Raw genomic sequence first — 23,960 nt, 5'->3', positions numbered from 1 at the left:
ATTTTAAAAAGTCTTGTTCATGACCTGTGTAGTACGTTAACACTATCGGAAGTAATTGAACTCCAATTTTGAAAACACAGCTTTCTTTATATATATATGTGTGTATATATATATATGTATATATATATATATATGTGTGTGTGTGTGTGTGTATATATAAAGAAAGCTGTGACCAATGTTGGGTAATTAATTATATAGTTACTTCTTCAAAAAAGTAACTGAGTTATGCAAACAACAAAATTTTTTGCAGCTGTTTACCTAAAAATGCAGCCAAGGCGTTTTTTAAAATAAACATTTCAAACTATTTACAGAACAATCAGCTGTTCTGCATCAAATTTGATGCCACACAAATTATTTGTGCCGCTCCAAAAAAATAATTACAAACTACACAAGACAACACACTAACTTTAGACTCCAAACACGCTAAACGTCGCATCTCAAAACACCGGCGTCACTACTAAAACTTCCCCCTATTCTAAACAACTAAATGGCATGTTGCCATATCATTGGTCGACATGGTACATTTTTCCACCAATAGGAAAGGGTTTTTTGGTTTTGTCTTTTCTCACAGGCGGAGAGTGCTTTCCTTATAAAATGCCATGTTTACCGTTTCTTCCCGCAGTAAATATAAACAACGATAGTATTCAGGAAGAAAACAAACAAACATATATTTTTATCATAACTCTGGTTTTACGTGGTCTATCAACGCAATTTAAAAACTGGTATAAAGTCCCCACTTTTTCCGTCAATTGTTCCATCTGTCCTGCTCACATCTCCAATGGTTGTACGTGTTGTCATTAACGTGGCTTCACTCCACATGAGCCACGCCGCTTTGCTAGCTAAAACACCGGTGTCGGCACATAAGGACCCTGTCATAGCCTGTCAACGACGTTGATTAGCTCGGTATATACAAAAGTGAATCGCATCCTTGGCTGGAGCAGCCAGTCACCGGTCACTTACTGACTCACACTGTAAAACAGAATCAATTGTTAACGTATTTATTTTAATTTCAATTCACATTAGATTTTATTTTTGTGCGCAACGCAGATTTTCTGTGCGCAGAGAGCATGCCAGCAGTGCGCGATTGAGCACACAAGCAGCTTAGAGGGAACATTGGTGCTGACTACAGAGGGCAGCAATGTTAATGTGTTTAGTAGTTATGTACATCCCCAAATATAACCTTAACACATGAATGAATAAATCAAAAGCTTTATGGTCCTCACACGCTGCTCACTCATTATAAAACAGAATTTTGCACTTCAGACTTCAGTTCATGTGAGATCTTAGATACGATCCATGTAAAAGAGGCTCCAGTTCTCACACAGATAATTTTCATGCGCTTTTTTGTTTTTATTTCCCCCAACTGTATCTTTTAGAAACAAAGTTTTTCATAAAGATATACGTGCTTGTGAGGACGAGGAGAAAAGCTCAGACAATGATTTTCTTTGCACTCTGTTCTGTTCTTTACTGACTGTTTAACACTAATTGGTGATGCAGTTGGACAAGAAGGTTTAAAAAGTAGCCTAAGTACAGTAAGATGCACAGTTAAGTCACTCAGCTGCTCTAATGACTTACTAATGTCGTCCTTTCTGCAAATCATCTCTCACCTCAGTCACAGCTGCACTTTTATCTGACAGCCATTGTAAGGCAGTTCATTCAGACCAATACACTGCGAAGGTCTATTAGCTAAATTCAGATTCAGTGGATTACAGTCATGACTCGCAATTACCCAGCAGCCCTCTGGGCACTCATCCATGTGGGTTCAGGGTAGGGGGCAATGGAGCTCGGTCAAAAAATGTGCGTGCATGTTTTCTGCTCATGCCTATATGTACATTTGCATGCGTGAGCTGCTGCTGGGTGTGCTCGCTCTCTAATCCAGGGCAGCCAGTTTGTAGTGGATCAATACCTCAGTCTGATGGAGGTCAGTGTAGCAGTCTACTCAGTATAACAGGAGATAAGGCAGCAATCCACACTGCAAAAACTCCCTTACTAAAAACATCCGAAAATACTATGTTAATAATATGTATATGTGTTACCTTCAAATAAAAAAACAAACAAAACAATGCTATGCTAGTAAATAAAAAACCATCCATAATCACAGCTGAACCAGGGCCAAAAACTGCAGTTCCTCTAATGGCCAATTGAGGCTGGTTCCACAAGCGTGTCATTCCCCATAGACTCCATGGTAAAATAAGTTTTGTAGCATTAAAAAGCATGTTTGATGCCTGCTGCAAAAAAAAATCTTTACAGGTAATTTTTAAATTCAGAACTATCATACAGTGATAGAGCCAGAGCCATCACCTCTGCTAAATGAAGTCACTGAAATGGACCTCTCGACTATGTTTGCTTTATTGTTGCTTTTTAGAGCATTTTAATAGAATTATGTGACAAACAGGTGAGCGGTTCATGCTTTACTTCTGAACCAGTGACTTGCTTATATTTTATAAGCAGGTCTGTTTTTGATGCAGATTCTTAGCCAGGCTTTCTATTATTAGCTAATTACTCTCATCCCACAATCTCATCCTAACAAAGTAATTTTTACCTCAACAAAACTAACCAAAATACTCACACTGAAGTCCACTGAGCCCAGAAACCAATGGGTGATGTCACCATCTTTCAGGAAAAATAAAAAATATGTATAGAAATGAATGATACCAGCAGACGAACAGCTCCAGCCACACTCATATTTTTTAAATCTTACTCACCCTTTCTCTGCATTCACTCATCTCCTCCCTTCTCTGTTTCCTTCCACCCACATCACAGCAAACAGCATAGACTCTTTCACATAATGCTATCGCAGACATGGAGGCAGACACACAAGAGCTTTCATGTTCGGTACATTAAGTCATCAATACATAACCGGGACACTGAGAAGCATATTAAACACTCACATGTGCATCCAATACAAACACACACTGTGCGTTCCCCTTTGGCCCTGCTGCAGATAAAGCAGCACAGCTTACTCAGCTGTGTGCTGATCCACCATCAACACACAATCATGTAAAAAGAGTTTCACTCCCTTTAAACCACCAAAGTACATCTAATGTTAGGACTGCTGCACTCTCTCCCGAACACGTTGTGGTGTTTCTGATGATCTAAGACTTTAATTATGTTTGGGTTCCTGCCCAAAGCAGCCTGTGGTCATCTCCCCACCTCGCTCCCAGTAGCAAGGTCATATTTTCTGATTCCTCTCAAAAACCCAGTAGAGAAGATCAGCTTTGCCACGCTTTAGAAACACTGTGGGAAACTCACACAGAAAAGCACGGTCCTAACTTCTACGACAGGTTGCTGAAAACATTCACACGGACACTCAAAGCTGAAAATAAGTTTCAGCCTGGCCTTGGCTGCGCTTTGAGGGGAAATGTATGTTTGCTTAAGCCGAGCAGCTAGAAAAATGACTGTCTTTGAACTCAAATTAGAACGGCAGACAGCTTCAAATGGAACAAAAAGAGAAGAAGGGGAAATGTGCTAGCAGCCCAAAGGAGCTGATGTGTATTAGCAGGAATTCACAGTCAGTTTCCACAAGCAGATCAGATTACTGGCTCCGAAAACAGTTTAGTGTCTGTGCTTTAGTCAGTCGGTCAGTCACACTACATCCATTGTAATTTGGCGGACTCTCCTCCTAATGGACATGTGTGAAGGACATGCAAGCAAGCCAGTCACTTATAACGAGTGAAAATGAAACTGTGTGCTCTCGCACACACTGAACGCACAACATTTTTAGCGAGACAAAACCTGCCAGAAGACAAAGGGTGTGTGTACACAGACACGTTTTTTCCCCCAGCTGAAAACACTGGACGCTCTTTTGTAAATGCCCAGCTGGGAGTGTTTGAGAGCGCTTCGAAAGCACAGCATTTTTTTTTCTTCAGCTGTGATGCTTTGGTTGCTATGATACAGAATATTCATGGAAAAAATGTATTGCAAGCTCAGTGGTTTTCAAATTGTGGGGTGCGCTCTACTGGTGGGACACAGACAACCAGTGGAAAAGTATGACGTGAAATCAGTGGGAATGATTGTGATTTTTATCATTAGTTGTTATTCTTAACTTAACTGGTACATCAACAGTAAACAAAATGCTTTTTCAAGCAATAAATTTCATATCGGTTTTGGTTGTTTGGGCGATTTCATTTGGTAAAGACACAAATGCTTGGATAGCAGCCGAATTAAACTCAGCTCTGTTGTTTTTCAGCACTTGGTTGGTCTTCCATTTGGTATCCTCTTACACTGTAATTGGATGGCTGGGTAAACAGCAGCCACACTGTTGGCATTCGTGGTAAAATTGTGGCGCTGCTACTGAAAATGACTAAAAAAATAACAGCGATGCTTTGGTCTACAAACCCACAACCTCTTTTGAAGGTGCCGGCTATACATGAGGCTAACATGCAATGGTGTGCCTGCAGTGATATACCACCAAAACCCTGGTTGGTGTGGGGTTTTTATACATGTGAACATCTGCTTACAGAATAATAGACGATCTATTTTTGCAAAAGAGAAATAAAACAAAAGTTAAGCTGTCTTTTTGTAACCGCAGGGCCACATGTGCATACACAGTAAAGGCAACGACATTGGTCGTCTTCCGATTCTCATCTATATAGGTTCTCCCAGCTCTGCAAGCTGTTCTCATTTACGTGCCCCTCCCTCCCCTTTTTAATTCTTTAACTTCTTCACTTCTATTTAGTACATGGGGATCCGCCAGGCCGGGAACCGCCACCAGTCCCCTTCGAGGCCTTCCCCAAACCGCAGCTCAATTCATGTCCCAGCTATTCACCTATCTACTAAAATGCTGTCAAACATAAAATGAGGACGTGGGCCCAGCGAGTAAACAGTCTATTAAACCCTCTTCGCCACTAAGAAACAAAAGAGCGCAGAGCAAGATTTAGACAAATCTGAAGAAAAGTAACATGAAAATTATTGGTTTGCTGAGATAAAAAGCAAGTAGCATGAATTCTGATTGAAATGAAACCATTAGAGAGAAGATAAGAAAGGAATCAGAATAATAAAAACTCTGTTAAAAAGCCTCAGCAGACATTTAAGTAACAGCAGCATATAATGACCTTTTTTCCATTTTACTTTGTTGCTTTTTTTTACTTTTATTGATATGCCAACTTTTCTATCTGGATACAAAGGCTGCTCTTCGTTACTTCTCATTTGTGTTAATTATGTTTCTCTTTTCAAGCCATCCCACGCCTTTGTGGTTTTTCTGAATCTCCATGTGTGGCCTTTTCCTGACAGTCTGTGATCTTCTGCAGTTACTTGACTCGATTCACTTTTCAACAAAAGCACAGTTAGCACAGCTGCCTCAGAAAATGGGTTTGAATTCCCTCCAGGTGTATGGGGGATGTGCGGTGTGAGGTTCTCTGCATGTCTTTGTGGGTTTTATTCATATCCCAAAAAACATGCATGTATTAAGAAATATTTCTGCCTTTGCCACTGAGCTAGAACTTGAGGACGGGAACCATGTTGTAGCCTCCCTGCATGCTGATGCTGCCTGTACTGGGCTGTGCATAACTTCTGCCTAAGTCATGTTACATCATATTCTGTTTTTGTGTTTGCATCCTCGTGGAGAGCAGTGCAAAGGCATCGGCTGCAACTCTGGGTCTGAATAATCTCCCTGGTGATTTTTTCTTCTTCTCCTCAACTTTCAGGGTGAGCTTGGTGAGAACCACTAACCCGTTACAAATAAACCTGAGGTGGGTAGACGCTCTCATCCAGTCTAACTGTATAGACGCTCAGGGGGAGGACGTTGGAAAGGAAGAAGAGGCGGGGAATGCTGAAAAATGACACAAGGAAATGACCGCAGCTGGCTGTCACCATCATTAAGTGCGATGAATGTTGCTATGGAAACAGCCCAAAGTTCAGGCCCGGGCAAACACAGGTGAGCGTCTGTGTGAGGGAGAAAGAGTAAGTGACTCCAAATGAGATGACCTTTTGAATTTTCATCTTGTGCTGAACATTTGAAGAAGCTTTTTTCTTAATGAACAAAAACTGAGACTCCAATACTTTTTCTTTGAAAGCCGAGTAGATGCACTATGCTAATAACATGAAGGGTGGATCCTGTGGTGGCACGCTTATGAAGAAGGCAACCCAAATTAAGGTTTTACTTTAATGAATGAAAACATGATTTTTTTATTCACTTGGGTTTTTTTGTCAAGTATTAAAATTTGTTTCAAGATCTCAAACGTGACAAATATGCAAAAAAAAACCCCAAAACCCCCCCAAAAAACTAGGAAATCTGGAAGGTGATGAATATTTGTTCACAGCACTAAACATAAAGTACTTTGAATACATGATAAGCATAATAGAAAGATGACATTCATTGCACTTTGTGTTCCACTGGCATTGTTTTTACCATCCACATGTTCAGTATTCTGTCAGCTTTATTTACACAGCACACATTCATAACAATTGTAATCTCAATGTACTTTCTAATGCACTTTAAGGGACTATATGATAGACAGAAACTTAGCAATCCAATAATCCGGTTCCCTGTGCTTGCATGGATGCTCTGGCTTCCTCCCACAGTCCAAAGGCAAGCATGTGAGGTTAAGAGGTGCTTCTAAATTAGCTGTAGGTGTGAATGTGAGTGTAAACGGTTCCCTGTCTCTACGTGTTAACGCTGTGATGGACCTGTGACCTGGATAAGTACATACTACACAAAGAAAGCACAGTTCTTTTACAAATGTTAAAATAAGTTACTCCTCTAACACAGACACAGTAAAAAATGCAGTTTTGATTTCGAGTGTGTGACTCCACATTGTACCAATGCTGCTCAGGCACTAAAGCTGTTTAATTTTTTGTGCTTACTTTCCCTGTTGCTCTCATAAAGTGATCTTAAGTTATGAATCTTGTGGTGCTTTGTGGTGCTTGCTTTCAAAGGAAATGTTAAAGGGGACCTATTGCCGATATTTTCTGTCATGTATGTGTGGCAGCACTGTGAGCACCGGTCAGTATTCTGTGTTTCACAGCTGGAACTCTGGGTGAGAGTTTCTTAGTAATTCAAAGCTTTATTGCTTTATTTATTTGTAGAGGTGATATCAGATGTAGGCTATGAGAGCACTGCACCATGGGAATAATCTGTGAGTCAGTTTTTAACAGAAAGCTGTGATTCATTAAATCATCAGTACATTTAAAATTCATCGTATCCTAAAGCACACACGTAGTACTATTACTTGTTCTGCCTGGGTCATTGTTTAATGATTGAAAGCTTGATTTAATTATGAGTGACAGATTACTATTTGGCTTCAGGTCAGGATGGAGCTCTCACTATAAATCACTGGAGGCTTTGCAATATGATCCTCTTTATGTTCGGAGGCGAAGGTAGAAAATGTAAAATGTCAACTAGAGAAAATAAAATCATTTAAATATCGTGTGTTTATGTGTGAGTGTATGAAATGACCATTTTTGAGATCCTAGCACTTAACAGCATTTAGTTTTTGAACTGTGGCTCTTTCAGGCTTGTGCTTTAGAGAAGATGGATGTGTTACTGTGGCCTAACATGTGTTTTGGTTTTGCTGACTTGAGTTCAATGGTTTGGATAGAAGGCTGAAATTGTCAGAGTTTATGTAACATATAATCCTTTTGGTTCTGCTGGTGATTTACTGGTAGGTGCCCTGTATTTTTCCTGGTCCCGCATGATTGTTTACATATGTGTGATATTAGGTACTGTCTTAGAGCAAGGCTGGGAGATGGAGCTCAGTAGCTCTAGCAGCTTCTGCTGGTTTGTAACATAAATATTTTGAGTTTTCATGGTCTTCTGCCCCAAATTTGCCCTTGACTATTTAACCAGTAAAACCAATCCAGCAGCTATATTTTTATTTTAAATCCTAGTGAGGTTCAGTATTGGCCTGATGTTTTATAGCACCACAATGTTGGACAAATATAGTTTAATTTGGAAGCAATTAATCAGTGGAAAAAGCTATTTAAGGGACACATTCAGTTCATTTCTAGTTCATTATTTTTATTTTATACCCTGCTAGAGTAGCTTTGCATGATATATAGTTAAACAAAATGATATATTTCTCTTGCTGAAGCTTGTTGCAGCCCCTCAGTTCATAAACTGTTTGAAACAAGCTCCCTTCCCTCTCCCTTTAAGAAAGCTGTTTCTCCATTGGAAGCCCGTCGTAAACAAACCAACCGTTTGAAGCTTGAGCTTATGACTCATAACCCTGTACTTACACAAAGAACTTCTGGTTACATTCAGCCCTTATTATCTGCCAACTCCAGACAAAATATTTGGGAATTTAATTTGATTCCACTGTTTGTTGATGACAATAACCTCTATCTTTCAGCAGACAACATAAACCTCTCCTTTCTTACAAACCGTTTAAAAAAGTGACCGTCTGCTAATTTGCACCCAGTCCTCCTTTGGTCCTTTGTCATGCTATTCAACACTAACCTTTCTTTTGAGAAATATACAAACAATGCTGCACACTCCCGCTACAACCATGTAAGGATATTTGAAAGGACATCATCAATGTTGAGTTTCAGCAACATTCAGACAATCGATCATGGTTTAATTTCCTCTTGGTTATATTATTGAAAAGTCTTTTAAACAGGTATCAGTTAGTCAACTAATATACTTTGGATGATTAAAAATCCAACAGAAAGGCTTTTTATGGGACTAGTATAATAACGTTTTTTTTAAGGCTGGAGCTGCTAACGCCAGACGGTGTGCTGGGACAGCCCCAACAACCTGCAGCTTCTTTGTCAACATCTTCACCCCCATCTAACATAAATAAATATTTAAAAGTAGCTTTAAAAGACTTATTTACCCTTACAGAGCTTATTTTTCTTATAACTTCCTTGTAATTATTATTATGAAATGCTAAAACTCCCATCCAAGTTTTACAACCATCTGGCATGAACTTTCTATTGAACCCTGGTTCCTTTAAGTTCTTAATGCCTGAGGAAAGTGTAAAGTTTAAGTTCACAGCGACCTCTCCAGCATCAGCCACTTGCAGGTTGAGGACAGCAGGTCTAGCTCCCGTCCGTCTCTGCTCCTTCCGCTACAGAATCTGCTTGCAGCAACTAAATTGATGCTGCCAGATGCACTGGATGGTCTTTAATGCTGCATTTAGAATCTACTCAGCCAAACTAACTCTTAGAATTTACCACATGGAAGGCTGAAAATAGAAGGAGAATTAGGAGGAAGTTGAAAATCAGGTTACCATGCAGCACAGAGCCACAGCCCACCCAACCTCAGTGTCATCTTTAACCTCAGGTCCTTGCTAATTACCGTACATGGCTGCCTCTCTTCCTCTCCCCACCCCACCCCTTCTGACATCACACACACACTCATCGAGGTCAGAATGTGGCCTGTAGTCCCTGCAGGTAATGAGAGGCTGTTGTGCGTAGCTGCCTCACATGCACTTGTTTGGTTGAGCTGGTTCCCTCTGTTATCAGCATGTGGTCGCTTTTTCATGAATCGCTAAAGCCACATGCTTTGACTCCACCCAAAGCACCTCTTTCCAACCTCACACAAGAAGTAGATTAAGGCCTTTAGGCACAGTGGGGCACCTCTTGGGCAGACAGAGCGGCAGCACAGCCACAGCTGCAGCTAACATGATTGCTTGTGTTTAAGAATACTTAAAGCACTATCAACACAGCTAAACATCTGAATGATGTGGGTGTGATTTTATCAGTTAACCGCTTGGATGACTGACAGCACACACTCACGTGGTTTCCAAATATAAACCTCAGACTAAAAGATTAACTGAACCAAACCCAAATCCGGCTCTGTGCTACCTCTCAGCAGAGGTAACCAGCGGTGGAAACATAATCTCTCCGTGTTCACCCAGTCTGTTCACAGTGACCTGCCAACAGCAGCAGGCAGGCAACCAACCCCCTCCTCAGCGCAAAACACACACTCACTAGTCACTGCACAGCTGTCCACTCTAAATGTTGCTTTAGAGAGATGCAAATATTCCAACCAAATGAGTGTAATCCAGAGTAAATGCTGTCCAGCCAATCTCATTCAGATGGATTACAAAGAGGAACCATTCCCTTTCCTCAATCTTTCACCTAAAAAACTCCGCTTGACCACGCTGATGCTATTTATAACCTTTTGGGAAGTTCAGTTCAGAGTGCCAAATGTCACTTACCAAAGCCTGGGTAAAGGCTGACTATAATTAAACATAAAAATTAATATAATGCAAGAAGCTCTTTATAACCATCTGTGTGACTTTCAAATAATAGTTCTGTTTTTTTGTTTCCCTGCTGAGTCAACAGACACGCAGGCTTTTCTGCATTAGCTTTGAGTTTTTGTTGTTATGATGCTCAGCGCTTTCAGATTGTGATCTGCATTCATACAGAAAACATCCACATCACATGTTTCTGGACCTGGACCTGCAAACCACGACCTCCTCCTGACCCAAAAGTACCCTCACATGGTCTCTGGTGTCAGCGTAAAAGGTTTATGCATTTGTATTTGTAGCCCAGTTCCCTTAATACTGGCTCATTGGTACAGATCTCTGTGTGGAAGAACAGGTGGTAGCTGTCAGAGGCAGGCAGCATGCATATTTAAACATTTTAAAACAGATAAAGGAAACAGTATGAGTTGGCAACCCGGTGGCAACCTCTGGTCACTATAGGGAAAAGTATGCTACTAGAGTTGTTGGCTGCTGCTCAGAGAATTCAGGTGCAAATAGGATACTGCAACAAACCCTCAATGCTGCAGCACTGAATAATAGTTCAGAATCAACTGCCAGCAACCACCAGGTAAGGGTCCCTGTAGCTCAGGAAGTAGAGCAAGCCATCTACTAATTGGACAGCTGGGGGTTTGCTCCCTGGCTGCTCAAGTCTGCAGGCAAGCTACTGAGCCCCAACTTGCTCTCTGATGCATCCATCAACATGTAAATGTTAGATAGAAAGCACTTAGGTAGAAAAAGCATAGCATCGGTGATCGAGGCATGTTGCATAAAGCTTTGTGTGCTAAGTTGGAATAGAAAAGTGCAATATAAGAACCAGCTCATTTACTTATCAACTATTGGTGAAATACCCTTTTCCCCTTGGTGAACGATGGTTACTCTGGGGTCACTCAACACCCTACATGAACTTGTGACCTGGGGCTTAATAAAATAGCTCAACCACTCTAGGGTTAAAGTATGGACAAATATCAGGACTGGTCCCTGATTGGTCATTTTTTATTTGTAATATATGTTGTATTCAGCTTAATTTTTTTAAATAGCATTGTCTTGTAAGCCTGTTCACAACAACAAGATAATTTCAAATCTATCTCGTTTGAAACTGATGTGTCCCCGGAGGACATCTGGACTAAGTAGCAGACAATAGATGAATGTTTCCATTCATGTAAATAGGAAACTATAGTAATTTATAGGGACCGATGTTCAACAAAAAGTAATCCATGCACATCCTCCTCATGTTGTGAGGAAGAAACCATGGGAGATGCCCAGATTCCAGATTCCCATCCTGATGTGACACCAAAGAAGAGTTATGTCTGTGGGTGAAATTGAACCAATGTCTATTTCAAATTCAAATTTTATTTGTCACACACACAACCATACACAGTATGACACGAGGTGAAATGCTTGTAGCTGTGCAATGCCCGACCATTAAATGACAGTGGTTTTACAGTATTTACAATTTACAGGTTATTACAAAATTTACAGATTTAACTTAGAAATTTACAGTAAAAATGTGCAAATAGCAGAAAGAGATTATAAATTATAGGAAGTGTGCATGAAGAAAAACCAGAGTGCGTGTGGTGATGTGATGTGTGTGGGAGAGTCCAGTCCTACACCTGGTTCAGGCCCCGAATAGCCTGGGGGAAGAAGCTCCTCCTCATTCTCTCTGTTTTGGCCTTAAGGGAGCGGAAGCGCTTCCCAGACCTCAACAGTGAGAAGAGTCGATTGTTGGGATGGGAGAGGTCCATCATAATCTTCCTAGCTTTGGTCTTGCACCGCTTGGTGTAGATGGACAGCAGGTCAGGGAGCTCTGATTGAATGATGCGTTCTCCTGAGCGCACCACTCTTTGCAGATCTCGTCTGTCCTGCTTGGTGCTGTTCCCAAACCAGGTGCAGATGTTTTATGTATTTGCATGCTAAACAAATGTGTGAACCACTACACTACTACATTACATCTTTTAATTTGTCAATAAAGACAAATCAAATCCCCTTCTTTAAGTAATACGTGAATAAAATATGAAATATAAATGGTAACACGACGAGTAATAATGTTTTTACAGTCCCTAAAATGTGCAACAACCTGTGAGACACTCAGTCACTGCTGTGGTGGATTTTACTTCTGTACAGTCAGCCCCACTGATCTGTCTTGTATTTTAATCCTGCCTCTGTTTTTTTATCAGCAAATGTTGGAAATCTTTCATAACCAGTGAACGAGAATGACGGTTGATTTACGGCTCAAACATTTTCTGTGACAATATGATCAAACCTTTTGGATATCTTCCAAAGAGCTTTCCATTCTCAGCAATCCATCAAAGAGTCGTCATGTTTCAATCAAAACATTCAGAGAAGTGTGGTGTAAAATAATGCTGAAGATACACAGGAGCAACAGGAAGAAAATTAAAAGGTAACAAGGTAACAAGGAAGGAGGGATGTTACTACAACCAGTAGTTGTAGTAACATCCCTCCTTTCCTCTCTGCTCCTCAATTACATTTCAGCTTAGGACAACAGAACGATTTATAATACAGGCTGAGGAGAAGCGAGAGCCGTGTGTGTGTGTGCTACTATTTATGACGCACAAGATGATTTATATAATCTCCTTTGTGTGTCACAGAGCACAAGTGAGGTTAATGTGTATCTGAGCTCCGAGTGTGTGCTAAGTCATCGTCCCTGCAGCCCATCTTGGGTCTGTTCTTTCTCTTTCGCTCTTCTGCGACCCTTCATGTTACCCCAAATTCTCACTGACAGTATTTCCACCTGACCTCCAAATCTGCTGTGATGATGGCCTTTTAAAATGCTTGGTAGCGTAATGCAAGTAATGCGAATATTCACATGACCTGTTTAGTGTGATGAGCTGTGTTGCAGCTACCGCCCACCGTCAAGCTGGACGTCTGTTGACCTCTGTCATGTTTATTTTCTCAAACAAGAGGGAAAGATAAGAGAGCCACAAACCAGCGATGACCTGAGCGAGATGATTCGGGTATGATGGTTCTGTGCCAGCAGCTTGAGTCACTGAAAGTATGATTTTTATACTGCAGCATGCGAAGCACCCACCAGTGATATGCATTCTAGAGTAATCAGAGCTTTTCAGTGGATATTTAAAAAATCTAGTATGTCTTTGATTTTGGGATGCTTAAAAATATTTGATTTGTCTTGGCCTGCCTGATGTACTTTAGAGTGGCTAAATCCCAGAAAACACCACAAAATGAATGTTTCTAAAAAATCTGGTTGGTGTTAAAGCTTGGAGTCTCTTTCCAGTCATTTTAATGTCTTAACCTTCTGAGGTCTAAGTAAAGGTCATCAAAATTTAACTCTTTTGGGGAAAAAAAGGTAAGTTTGGGGTTGTTGCCTGTGATGACTCAGTCAGGCCTGAGGCAAACCATGAAGGAGCAAGGTTAGGGTTCAATTTTGATTTGGCCTCATGCTAAATAGCCAAGCTTTAAAAAGCTAACGATGTTACATTTTATATGCAGTCCCATCATTTTGTCAGTAAGGGTTTTCTAAACATGTTAACCACACACGTTACATGATCACCAATGGTGTGGTGTTTCTTTAAGAGGCTAAATCCCTGCAATTGCAAGAAGTGAGGGGAGTCTCCTGATTCTCCACGATCTGCCACCATCCTGAATTCCATCCATCCATGCATCCATGCATCCATGCATCCATGCATCCATCCATCCATCCGTCCATCCATCCATCTTCTTCTGCTTGTCCAATACAGAGATGTCACTAGGTAAGAGGCAGGGTGCAACCTGGTCAGGATGCCAGTCTTGATAGGCAATCATTCATATTCACATTCACACATAAGGTCAATTTAGAATCACCAGTTAACCTAACATGCATGTATTTGGACTGTTGGAGGATGCTAGAGTGCCTGGAGTGAACCCACGCAGGCACACAGAACCTGCAAATTCTGCACAAAAAGATGCACTGACACCCAGGACCTTCCTGCAGTCAGGCAACACTGCTGTTCGCCACGCTCTGTGCCACTCAACATCTGTATAGATCACAGTGTTTTTAAAAAACAACACTGAGCAATTACAGAAGATGAAAGTAGCAAAGGAGTGTGCTGAACAAGTGCCACCTGACAGACTCAATTCGTTTTTCTTGAATCTCCAAGCTCTCTAACAGTGACATTTTAATTTCTTAACCGCCCACTATCCAGATGGATATTGTAAAGCCAAAGCTTATTATCATATATTATTGCATAAACAGTAGATCCTGAAATAAAGTAACTTGCTGAGTGGGGATTTTCTACGAAGAGAATGTCGTGTCTTTGTAATAGAGATGCTTTCCTGTTTCAGATTCCTGCTACAATGGACTGAAGGCTTTGCTTCAAAGCTTGCATGCGACCATGAATTTTCTGAGACACCAAATTTAAACTATCACGAGAACAGGGCTTCAAGCCGGGTTCCTTTTAGCATTATCCTTTTCCTTTTTGGACAGTGCATAACCAAAAGCAGTAGAGTTTAGCAGACATCCCACCCGTGCTGGCATGCTGGCATACAAACCTGCCAGCATGGATGTAGGGAAGGAGATAGACAGATGGAGGATACAGAGAAGACGGGAGGATGGCAGACATACAAGAGGCCACATGAAGGCAGGATGAAAACATGGAGCCCGATCAGTCTGGGCAGAAATGAAAGAGAAGAGAGTTGAGAGGGTGGAGGAAAGATTGGTGAGTGAACGTTCATACATGGTCTGGCCTCTAATCAGCTTTGCAGGGTCTAATTACTGCAGTAATCATACAGTTTACCTATACTATAAAATAGTGCCTGTTAAACACAGCCTACATCTTCTGGTTCAGGCTCCCTGACCCTCAAATCTATCTAAGTAAAGCCTTAAGGTTTAGGCTGAATTTTGAAGCTTTCACCTGAAAAAACCCCCACAAACTGTAACAAATATTTGGTAGAACTTTGAAATACCGCAAACCTCCTCGTTGCATTCAACAGGTCAGAGTGAGTTTTGACAAACTCCAGCAAAAGTTGTATTTTTCTTCTGTATAAGGATTAAAGAGTAAATATTTGCCTCATAAAGCTTTGGAACAGTTTAAATAACACTGACTAACATCACCAAATATAGCTTTACAAAATTGGATACAAGAAATATGAAGCACAACAAATTCCCACATCAATTTTAATTATAGTACCATGGGTCAGGGGCACATGTTTTTTGATCCATTACAATACAAAGATAAGACATAATCCAGTATCACTAATGCATTTTCCAGTGTTTCCCATCCATTTAGATTTAGATCACTGGCTGCTGCAGATTCTGCTTGGAGTCACTAAAACAGCGAATCTGCAGAGCAGGAGACAGAGTACCATCGCTAGCTGCAGTCCTGGACCATCAGGTATGGATGTGTCCAACTGTGGACGAGGCTGAGGAAGCAGCTAATTGATATGGAGGACCACTACAACAGCAACCCGGCCTGCAAGCCAGCTGGTAGGGAAAATAGGAGAGGGACATAAGCAACTGAACTTTCACAAGAAGAGCGAGAAGATTGTCACTAATAAATAAATGTCAGAGGGTGTCGTTCTAACACATGAAGAATAAGAAGGTGCCGCAGATAAATACAAATAAGATGATTCGACAAAGACAAAAACATGAATTCACTGTGTAATTGTGTAACTTTATTAGCAGCGTCCAAATGAAATGCGCCAACAATATTGAGAGTAACATCCGCCTCCCTGCCCCTTAATGCCCTCTTGTCGCTATGGTAACGGAGAAATATTTCTTTCAAAATAAGACACAAAACTACAACACGGGAAAAGACCCAGGGAAACCAAGTTAACGATAAAAACCCTGAAAATCCTGAAATAAGACATCATTGTTGGGGGAATATCATTGTGAAAACCCTTCAGAGAAGTTTAATATGCCAAGACTTGAACTCAGTATTCTGAATTGTTCACTCAGTTGCACAGTAACAAAGGTCGGTGCCAATCTCTTCATCTAACTTTCAGACAGAAAACAAAAAGGGGAAAACGTTCCTCAAGCTTGACACAGTTTCGCAATCACATTTACCCAGCAGACTTACTATTTATGTCCTGCTATGAATAATGAATTATTTTAACTGCATTATCTGGATGTTGTGCGGGTTCAAAAAGATTCAAGTAAAATTCAGCTGCTTTGTTGCTGTGAAGAAAAAAAACAGGCCATAGGACTAACGGAAGTAAACAGTGGCTGTAGAGTAGCTTTGTTTGGAACTTGTCCTGACCACATAGACCTCATGTTATATAGGTTAAACAGCTTTTTTAGCACTCCTGCATAGCATCACACTGACCAGATGTGGTCTTTAAGTAGGCCAAGCTAACAAAACATTAGAGGATCAGGGTGACAATCCTGTGAAATAGCTAATCCCACAGGCTTTCAATGAGGGGCTTCCCGTCTGATCTGCTGCAGCGCACAGGCACCACATCACCAATCCATGTGTGCGGTATATTGGCAGGCGGTGAAAAATGGTCCTCTGAGAGTCTGCAACCTGAAAACCTGGCAGGGGTTTTTTAATCGTGCTCACCATAAGGTGCAAGTCTGCTGAAAAATATGTGGTACCCAGTCACACCTGCCTTCAGACACTCACACACTCGAAACTTCTGCGCCTATATATAAATAAGAGGCTCTCAGCTTGGATGTTCAAGCTAAAAGACTGCCAGTAAAACATATCTCCATTCTCCTCTGTCCCGTTCAGAAATAAAAGCGCTCGCAGTCCTTTTGTCAGAGTCATGTGTGTCTTTGTGCATCTGTGTGTGTGTTCGATTGCTGTGCTAAAGGCGCAACAATAGATAATGCTTTTAGCGCAACCTAGAATACCATAGGTTAGCTGAACAGAGCAGTGGAAAAGCTACAACGAAAGTGGCAAAAATATGTTGATTCTAAACTCATTCCAAAAAACAAAAATACCCTGAATCCTAATTAAGAATGTCTTTCTTAATTATGTGCTGCAGCCCACTCAGGCACAGGGAGAGCATGCAAGCACCACACATAAAGGCCCAGTGGATCTGAACCCAGCCACTTCCTACTGTGCAGCAACGCTAACCACTGCATCCAAAACGCTCTCTCTTATTTAGACAAATTATGATTCATTGCTGTGTTTAATAAACACACAAAAGCTAAATGAAGAAACCTGCTATACTGCAAAAACAGCAGTCTCCAATGGAGCTGCTAATGTAAAGACGTTGATCCTCTCACCTTATTTTTGCACCTTATGATCAAATCATCAACATATATTGTATTTTAAAATACAATATACTGTGCTACCAGTGCCAGTAAGGTCTGCTGTAATAAAGAGTGAGCCATGGCAGCCACGTTTCACACCACGATTCCATCCTCATGGTTTGAAATTAACAGCATAAGCCCACAGGTATCACACGTCCTACAAGGATCTCAGTGGCTAATTCAAAAGACAGCAGGCCTCCACTTGACTGTCAACAACAAGCCTCTAATCTCTGCTGCAGACCACTCACTGCTGCACACGGACAGATAAAGATTCCAGTTTTAAAATGAGACTTGGAAAGCGAAGGAAAGTGTACAAGCTACAGTCGAGGCTTCCTTTGTGTGTTTACTTTGGCTGCTTGCTGGATCTGCCACCAGTGGCTGTGGGGATACGCTGTATTCAGGCTCATATGAGAGTAGCAGGTAGAGGCAGGGGAACCGACAGACGTATGAGAACTGTGAAGTCTCAGCCCAACACATTAAAAACAAAAAGGAAGGACGTCTAAAAATCACGTTTACATCTCAATTTTGATTATAATTGTGCAGGGCGCATTCAGCTCATGGAGACGTAATGTGCAGCATCTTTTGACCTGGCAAGATGAAAAAATTGGACTTGCGTGGAAAAAAAAGCAATTGCATCATCGCTAAAAATAAAGCAGCAAATCTGGCAACTCAAAATGACCTGAATGAAAAACTCTAAAGCAAAAGCTAGTCGGGATAAATCTAGTATGGGAACAGATTAATGAGCAATGGAAGGAGGATGGAGATGTTCGACTTTTACCTCTTGTGCCACTGCAAGGTTTAATTTTAGTACATTTTTACTCTGAGCAAGAGAGAAACACTTGGCAGCACTTTATAAAATGTTGCACGTTTTAAATAAATAGAATTTCAATGTGTTCTATTTGAAATTACAATGTAATTATTTTTACATTAAAAATAGTTAAAGGTAGATAAAGTAGAATAAGGAGGTAACAAGTCAGGTTATTACAGTATGTACAATGTGTACTTGTGTAGTGTTTAAATTCTGAAAGGTTGCTGCTTCAAAACTTTTTGCACGTTTGGGCTCAAGTGAAGCTTTCGAACGTGTAACAAGCTGCTGCTGGTTCAGAGATACACTCACAAGGCATCTCTTCTTGATTCCCCCATAAAGATGACATTTGATACCCTTAATGATGAGTTTATATATTAATAAAAACGTGGTTTGGCGAGCACTAGAGCAGTTTCTGGATCGGCAGAGACCCCCTCTCTAACTTCTGATGCAAAGCCAGTGATTTTGCTCTATAAGCAGACCTGAAGCCATCCAGTTTAGAAAAGAGCTTCATGGGTTACTTCACAGAGTAAAGAGTGAACAGAGCCTGACAACCAGCTGCAGCAGATGATCAGCTCAAGTCTTAGCTTCTGTAATGACAAACATCCATCTTAGTCATGTTTTTCACCGAGATGACCTCTGACCTCCTTGAGGCAATTTAGAGCAGGTGGATTGTTCCATTCACTGTGAGAACCAAATATTATCCCACCATCTATTAACGAGTATTTATGATCTCTCTGTACCTGCCTGCAGGGAGAGAAACTGGATCCTGCACTATCAGGTATCTCTGAACTCCCATGACAGACCACCGCACCTCCCTCTGCTATTGACCAGCCGGGTCCGCTCAATCACCTGCTTTGCCTGTCAGGAACAGATAGCCCAGACTGATGGACACCCAGGGCCATGACTAGTTGAACTACTTCCCTTCACATTTTCTGCCAGTAACAGAAAGGCCACTGGAAGAGGGGGGAGTCCTAGTTAGCTTTTTCGGGGGATTTTTGAACACGCAGCAAATTGGGCCATCAAACTGAGCGCAGATCACGCCTCCGGCCTCGTTCTGAGATGTTAATCATCAAAGCTCTCAGCATTAAATGAATTTAATAAAGACATCAGGACATTTGTTTGAAAGATTACACATCTAAAACCACAATTAGAAAAGAATAACAATAACAGGCACTCACCAAAGAGGGTTATGACTCACAGTTTTCATTTCTAAATATCAAACAGAAGGTGATGATTTAAGCAATCAAACTGGCAGACGCGGAGATGTTGTGCAAGCCAGACTGAAGATGTTAGTCTCGAGATTGTGTTTAAAGATGCAGGCATATTGTGAAGACTTCTGCTGCGCTGGCAACCACGGGCCCCATTAAATGTGTGACAGAACTGAAAGCAGACATGGTGTTTTGACTAAAGGCACAGGATTACTCTAATTCTGAGATAACCGGGGAACTACAAAAAGAGGCGGGCTATGAGAACAGATCTAAATGCAAAGAGATGCAAAGAGAGGGCTTAAACTGCTTTCTGTGTACCTATATTTACATCCACATGAATGCAGAAGCATACATTATACAGCACTCTCATATTGTCAGAAAATTCAAAGAACATTTTCCAGACTTACCTGGCTATGTAGGTCATTTCCCCCCTAACCCTAATAACTGCTTGTGCTCCGCTTGGCAGCAAGAACTGTAATCAAGTGTTTGCAATAATTGGAAATGAATCTTTCATGTGCTGTGGAGGATTTTTGTCCTAGTCTTCTTTGCACGAAAAGCCACATTGGAGAGTTTTCTACCATGGATGGTGCCTTTAAGGTCATGCCAAAGCATCTCAATCTGATTTGAGTCCAGACTTTGACTTGGCCACTCCAAATGTAAAACATATACTTAAAAAAATGACAAAAAAAGGGCAAAAAAAAGCAGGAAGGCGGAAAAAATGCTTTTTCACAGCACTGCATGTAGAACCTCAAACATGTGCAGGTCTACAGGAAGAAGAGCAAAAACAACAATTTGTACAGTTAGAAGAAACTGTACAGATTAAACACAGAGTGCGCAATATAAAGCATCACTGCTGGAGTCAGTGTAGAAATGTGTATGTGTGTGTGCATCTAGCTATAGCACAACATCATGCTGTGTCAATGTTTGAATGTGACTTCCGGCAAAGTACTTTTGAGTAAGACTAAAAAAACGAATCCTAAAGTCTGGACGCAAAGAGAAAAGGCATCTGTTTCAGTTCACAGACCTATAAGTATCACCACGCCATCATCACGATACAGGAGGATCTAACCACATCCATCCTTAACGTAGACCTCGACAGGTCTCCACTTAAAATCAGCAGTTTACCTGAACATGCCACAGCCAGCCAGGACATTCATACCTGGGATCTGCTCCCTGTCAGCACAGCTAGCTGTTAAGAAGCTTTACTTGTTGCATTGATATAAAGTTAACAAATGCAACATTTAGGCGCCCTGTTTTACGACTATATATTCCTATTTTAAGCCTTTAAGAACAATGAAGTGGCTTTAAAATTGCCTGAGGCCAACAAATGTTAGAAAAGAACAAGAAATAAAATTGTTCCCAAGAATCTATACTTCTTGTGGGTATTCCTAAAGGAAAGACAAGGCTGTAGATGTCTGAGAGGGATCGTTGAAGATCATTGATGCTTTTTTTCCCAGGAAATTGATTGCTTCTTTTTTTCTGAAGCAGGTTAGGTCTGCAGCATAAGTTACCATGGTGATGTGCCCTGGTAAGAAGTGAACAACATTTGTAAGCATGAAAACCCAGGGTTAAACCTGCCTCATAGCACAGGCAGTACAGTAGAGTGACAGAAAAACAGATGGATGAATAAACAGCTACTGTAACCAAATGATTTTCTCACACAGCATCTGTTTCTTTACATTTCATTTTTCCAGCAGCTGCAAAGCACAAGTCCTGATACCCAGCAGTCATAAAGATTTGGGACACAGCACATCCTCACATCTGTGATGCAAGCAGTGTTTAAAATACATTTTAATGGGCTATATTTCTGTAAACATGAGGTCTTGGTGATTCCTGTGACACCACATGTGTTTATTGAAAGGGAGTGATGCAGTGTGGCAAGTCCTTAAAGGGATCTTTCCAAATTTGGATAAAAAGATGATGTCACAGTGGCGTGATCAGGGTCATTATCTTGATTTAGGAAGTAAAAATAAGCACCCCTCAGCTTCTGAACTTTCAAATTGGGCCCTTTTTAAAAATGATCTTAAAGCTTTAATGAGGAGATACAGAAAACGGGCAAATTAGATGGAAAATGAGTCCTAATGGGGAAAAAAAGGTTTCAGACTTTGATGTCTTCTACAGGACTGCTGTCACATTGGATGGTGTTTATGCTGCAAGGAGAGCAAAATCAAAAAGACAGTAGAGCTGACTGCCGGTTGCTTTACTTTGGATGTGCATATGTGTGGAGGCTCCACTCCCTTTCACCACATCAGCAATGCCAATAAAAAACTGAGAGGAGAGGAGAAGAGTGGAAAGACCAAGCTATAGAAAAAAGATGCGAGAGACGAGGATGAAAGGAAATATGATGAGATAAGGCAAGACTAGAATAAATGTCGAGCGGGAGAAAAAGAGAAGAGGTGGCAAGAAAAGTTGCAGGACAGCAAAGGAAGAGAAGAAATGGAGAGAAAAAGAAACAATGTGGGGGTAAGCTAAGAAAAGAGGAGAAGGAAAGAAGGGCAGGGAGGAAAGTAAAATAACAGGAGAGAACCAAAAGGGGGAGATTAGAGCCAAATGGGGGTACAAGAGGGCATGATATTGATTTAACAAAAAGAAGGAAACAAAAGATAAAAGTAGGCGATAAAGCAATACTGCAGAGGAAGTGAAAGATTAAGAAAAAAGAAGGAAGGTGGGAAAGAGAAGAGGAAAGGAAACAACATGAGATAAATGAAAGAAACACATGTGAGACAAAAAAAGGAGAGGAGAAAGTGAAGGAAGGAAAGGAGAGAACAAAAAGGGTGTAGGCAAGGACAAGTAAGGCAAAAGAAGTAAATGAAGGAGGAAACAAAAGACACTAAGAGATGATAAAACAGTGAGAGATGAAAGGAAGAAATGAATAGGAAAGGATGTAGTGGAAAAGAGTGGGAAGAAAAAAGAAAGACCAGATTACAAGAAAGAGGGAGAAGGGGAGGCGCAAAAAGGGGAGGACAGAGGACGTACAAGAAAAGGATAAGATGGATGAGGAAGGAGGAAAGGAGAGGTAAAAAAGAAATAAAAAGAAGATAAGAGAGACCTGATGAGGAAGAGGAAATTAAATGTCTGACAACTTAAGACATCACAGATGGAAAAGACAAGATGAAGAAATATTAAAAGAGGGAGGGAAAAAATCCATGATGAGAAGAGTGTTGGAGAAAAGAAGAGGAAAGGAGGACGAAACAAAAGACTGAAGATAAAACAAGCTATCAGACTGATGAGGGCATAAAGAGGAAAAAAGAAAGAAGGAGAAGGAAGAAGCAGGGGCAGGAAACTGAGGGAAGGAGGTGAAAAAGAAGAACCCATAAAAGGAAATGAGGAGAGGAGAGGAGACCGGTCAGGCCACACCTAAACATATACTCTGGAATGAAAAGACACACACACACACACACACACACACACACACACACACACACACACACACACACACACACACACACACACACACACACACACACACACACACGCACACCTCACTAACAGAGAGTCTGGTGCACTTTCTGCCACACTGTGATGCTGTATCAGCTATCAGAAGACACAGCAGCAGGCCTGCCCACTAAAATACCAGTCCTCCCAGTAAGATGTCTGCTGGTGTAAACCACTCAAACCACAAAGCCACTGCATCAGGCGGCAGCTTTATGAAAAAGCACAGTCAGCCAGTGAAGTGAACACCACGTTTAAGTCCAGCTGAAAACATCAGAGTTACCGTTCCTGTCGTGTAGCTCACTGAAACAGCGAGTACGAGGGGGAGACTTTCCATTCACTTGCACCGCATCTCATCCCAGACATCCAGGCAAGGAAAACAATGTGCATGTGTGAGAGAGCCACACATGCACACACACACACGCACAAACGCACACGGAGAGAGTGAGACAGAGAACGAGAGCATGTCTGACCATTGGTTCATGCAAATGTGAGTCAAATGTTTTACCCCGGGCAGGCACACAGACTAAGATTTAGGCGCGGCTGGAACACACACACACACACACACACACACACACACACACACACACACACACACACACACACACACACACACACACACACACACACACACACACACGTGCTGCTGTTACAAAAGGATCACTCGCGATTTACCAACATCTCTACCCCGGTATAAAAGTATTAGTCCCTGCTACTACTGCTGCTGCTGCTGAGGAAAGAGCCGACTTACTTGTTGGAAATCGCTCCCACATGGGCTTCTCCTCCTTCTCTGTCTTCCTGCACTGAGCGCTAATGAACGCTCTTCAAGGCGGTGAAATCCAGCGTCCCCGGACCAGCTGCTGGCCGCGGAACAACCGACCTAGAGCCGAGCGAGCGAACGAGCGAGCGGGCGGGCGTCTGGCTGCCTGACTGAGCGGCCGGGAGAGTTGTCTTTTCAGCACCACACCACTTTGAACAGCTCCCGCTGACGTCACTGCCTGGTTACGACGCCACGCCCACTTCCCTAGCGACTGAAAGACAGACAGAGAGAGAGAGAGAGAGAGAGAGAGAGAGAGAGAGAGAGAGAGAGAGAGTGGGTATAGGTGTTTGATTTATTGATCAATTAACATCTATTAAAGTACAGTGAAGTTGGGTTT

At 41.4% G+C, this 23,960-nt stretch overlaps 1 protein-coding gene across 1 annotated transcript in view; it reads right to left on the bottom strand.

The window, feature by feature from the left end:
* smpd3 (sphingomyelin phosphodiesterase 3) overlaps positions 1 to 23,751 on the bottom strand; it is an 88,582-nt gene extending 64,831 nt beyond the window's left edge. The window contains exon 1 of the mRNA XM_026172582.2: positions 23,555 to 23,751. The gene's annotated coding sequence lies outside the window, so the exon portion shown is untranslated. The remainder of the gene's footprint in view (positions 1 to 23,554) is intronic.
* Positions 23,752 to 23,960: the final 209 nt, after the last annotated feature.

Source organism: Astatotilapia calliptera, chromosome 7, assembly GCF_964374335.1.
Source record: "Astatotilapia calliptera chromosome 7, fAstCal68.1, whole genome shotgun sequence".
Lineage (NCBI taxonomy): Eukaryota > Metazoa > Chordata > Actinopteri > Cichliformes > Cichlidae > Astatotilapia > Astatotilapia calliptera.
The sequence above is the reverse complement of the archived record's forward strand: the minus strand, read 5'-3'. Positions and strand labels throughout refer to the sequence as shown.